This window comes from Cavia porcellus, unplaced genomic scaffold, assembly GCF_034190915.1.
Source record: "Cavia porcellus strain 051 isolate PalLab524CR breed Dunkin Hartley unplaced genomic scaffold, mCavPor4.1 scaffold_18, whole genome shotgun sequence".
Classification (NCBI taxonomy): Eukaryota; Metazoa; Chordata; class Mammalia; order Rodentia; family Caviidae; genus Cavia; species Cavia porcellus.
Window position 1 is genome coordinate 51626564 of NW_026947501.1, and position 3430 is coordinate 51629993.

At 44.3% G+C, this 3430-nt stretch overlaps 1 non-coding gene across 1 annotated transcript; it reads left to right on the plus strand.

The window, feature by feature from the left end:
• The first annotated feature begins 350 nt into the window (after nt 1-350).
• On the plus strand, nt 351-487 carry LOC111757346 (small nucleolar RNA SNORA2/SNORA34 family). Its single transcript, XR_002791717.1, has one exon. It is a non-coding gene; the product is annotated as a small nucleolar RNA SNORA2/SNORA34 family (small nucleolar RNA).
• Nucleotides 488-3430: the final 2943 nt, after the last annotated feature.

Below are 3430 nucleotides of genomic sequence, written 5' to 3' on the forward strand. Positions count from 1 at the left end.
AAATTAGAAATTCTATTTGACCCAGCTATTCCACTTCTATGAATTTTCCTGAGTTAAAGACATTGTAGTACAGTGTTCAATACATACCCATGTCCATAGCAGCACAATTTATAACAGCTAAATCTTGGGAGCAGCCTTGTAACCATCAAATGATGCATGGATAAAGAAAATGAGGTATTTACACACAGTGGAGCACCCCTTTCCCATAAAAATAAACCTGAGTCACTAGTAGGAAAATGGATGCACCTTGAGACCATAGTGTTAAGTGAAGACAGATACTCAAGCTTCAAGATTGCAGTTTCTCTTATATGAGCTCAAATTATAAATAAGGAGCAAAATAAAATAACTGGATGTCTCTGAATCGAAGCTGGCAGTTTACTGAAGCTGTTGGTTTCAAGCGGGAGCCTAAAGTCATATGTTTCTATGGTCTTTTGGCCACTTCAGAACTTTAGAAATGTAATGGTCAGTTTGTTAGAAAGAAGCAACCCCCAAACACAGTGGTCCCACCCTTGGGGCCAGAAGAGAAGCCACACCCCTGGGTTAGCAGTGGTCAGGGGAACATTGATGTGCAGCTGCCCTGCGTCTCTCAGCCACCCCAGGAACCTCAGATCGGAGGAACCCAGGTGTCTGGCCCAATCTCCTGCCCTGAGGGACAGGCAGACACTTCAGGAAATACCTGGGACTCAGCAACTGGTTGATTTGGAGGAACACAGGAAAATGTCAAGACAAAGGAACAGGGTGCAATCTCAGACCTCCAGCCCACCCCGAACAAGCCCAGGAGACACCAAAGAAATTGGAAGTCACACACCTGGAATTTCTGAAATGATGGCAGCTGAAGTAAAGAGACTGTTTAATGTTTATATTGTTTAATTGGTTTTGCACGTCTGTATCTCACCCAGCACAAGTCTGGGAGACACAGACATAAAGGAAATTGGAAGCCATACACCTGAAAATTTGGAGATGATGGCAACTGAAGTAAAGGAACAACTTAGGGTGTGTGCTGTTTGGCTGGCTTTGTGTGCCTGTGTCTGGTGGTCTGAGATCTATTTAGAGGATAACAATGTGCATTACAGAAATTGTGGCTGATTTCCAACTGTCTTGTTTTTGACAATATCATTCCCATTGTTTTGTCTTATTCCCTTTAAAATAAAAAAGATAACTGGAAGCAGGGAGCACCCCTGATCTCTAGTAACTCTCTTAGCACTGATGGTCAAAGTCTCGTGAGGCACTGCTGACTTCAGTTTCCCAATCCTAGATGGAGAAAAGACCTCTCAGTCAAACTGTCCATCCCCGGGGACTCTGGGAGAACATGGCGGACAGACAACAGCAACTACCGGAGGCTCTCTGAAAGGCTCGGCTCAGAGGCCAGGAATGATGCGGACTAAGGAGACACGAACCAGTAGATATATGCTCTGCTGACTCAGGAACGAACTGGGCTGAGAGAAACCAACTTAGAATACAGTCCTGGCGCTAAAATAGGAACAGAAAAGACTTGGTGTAGAGGCTCGACCCCGCGCCATTGGAAACCGCGATTTGGGTTTCCCGCCGCCCGGCGGCTGGCTGCCTCCACAAGCGGCTCGGCAAGGAGAGACGCGCAGAACTCTGGGAACGGGAGTCTGCGAACGGAGTCGAAAACAGGACGGACAAGGAGGCGTACATGAAAACTGACTGGTGGCGAGGTGAGTGAGAAACTGACCCCCTACCACAGTTTGACTCCAGCGGAGGACTTTCTGGGCTCAGGCAGTCCTGTAAGAGCAGGGCGCGGTGGCAACTCCAGCCACACATTCCCCTCTCAGACGGGATTGGTGAAAAGTGCCTGGCCTGAGTGACGCTGCTGGCGGACTCCCTAGGCTGGCCTAACCCAGATCCCAGAGCCTGACGGTGGCCCGGAGGAGCGACTGACTCCCGCGTAGGCTGCCTCCTCCGCGACTCCCTGGTGCGCAGCGGTGGGCGGGAACACCTAGCCAGCGCAATTTGATCAGGCTGTGGCTGACAGGCAGGGAAGCCGGGCCTCCTATGTAAGCTTGCATTTTATAAGGAACAGAAAATATGGGGAAGGGAAGCAACAAAAAAGGCTCCTCGGCCCCCAATCCTGAGAAACAGGCAACAGTGGACACCGCACCAATATACATTAAGCGCCATATAGAAAGCCTCATAGACCAATTCAGGAATGAAGTTATCAACGACCTGAAGCTAGAAGTATGCAGAATAGTTAGAGAAATGCTAAGCACCATCCAGGAAAAAACAGATGGTGGAATGGAAGAACAGAAAAAGAGGGGAGAATTGCTTGATGGAGAAAACAGAGAAAGCATTGAGTATGTGAAGCAGGTTCAAAGGGACTATCAAGAAATTAAGAAGTCTATCCAAGACTGGCATAACAGCTTGAAAGAAACTAAGGACAGACTATCTGAACTGGAGGGCAGACTTGAAATATGGGAGAATGAAATGAAAAACTTCTTAAAAATAACAAAGAAATAAACAGCAATAATACAAAGACAAGAAGATGATAAGAGGAGCCATAACTTAAGGATTAAGAACATAAAAGAAGAAGTAGGGACACAAACAAGTGAACTACAAAAGCTACTCACAGAAATAATCCAGGAGAATTTTCCTAATTTAGCAAAAGGTAAAGATACTCAGATGTATGAGGCATACAGGACCCCAGCTACCTACAACCCTAACAGAGAAACACCCAGGCATATAATAATAAAAATTCCAGAAATTCAATACAAGAACAAAATATTAAAAGCTGTAAGAGACAAGAAACAGATCACTTACAAGGGAACACCCATCAGAATTACAGCAGATTTCTCTTCACAAACCATCAAATCACGAAGAGCATGGGGGGAAATAATTCAAGCTTTGAAAGATAATAATCTCCAGCCAAGATTGAGATATCCTGCACAACTGTCCCTGGAAATTGATGGAAAAACGAGGTGCTTCCAGGATAAAGAGGAACTGGGGGAATTTGCAACCACCAATTCAACCCTACAGAAAGTATTGCAGGATATTCTAAAAAAAGAAAAATACAAAGAACCCAGAAATAGTGGCGGGGAGGCCACAACGAATGGAGCAGAGAACAAAATGAAGAAGACAAACTGACAGCTACTGATAGAAAAAGAGCTCAACAGAAATGAGACAGAGAAGATTGGATGATAGGAACAGCTATTTTGGAGAAAATGACATCTTAATAGGTAATGCTGATTTAGTACCATCTTGTTTTGAAGTCTCATCTAGCTTTTGTTCTTCTGTCTCCAATGGTCTAAACAGGTTGTATCTTATTGGATTTTGTTATGTACGATAGTATAAGCAAAAACCTTTTAAAGACAAGAAGATTATACAGAGACCATTGTTCATTTTCTGTTAGTCGATTCTAAATACTCTATAATGCTGTCATTCTCTTAAATGGTTTTACATTGTTTTGATATAC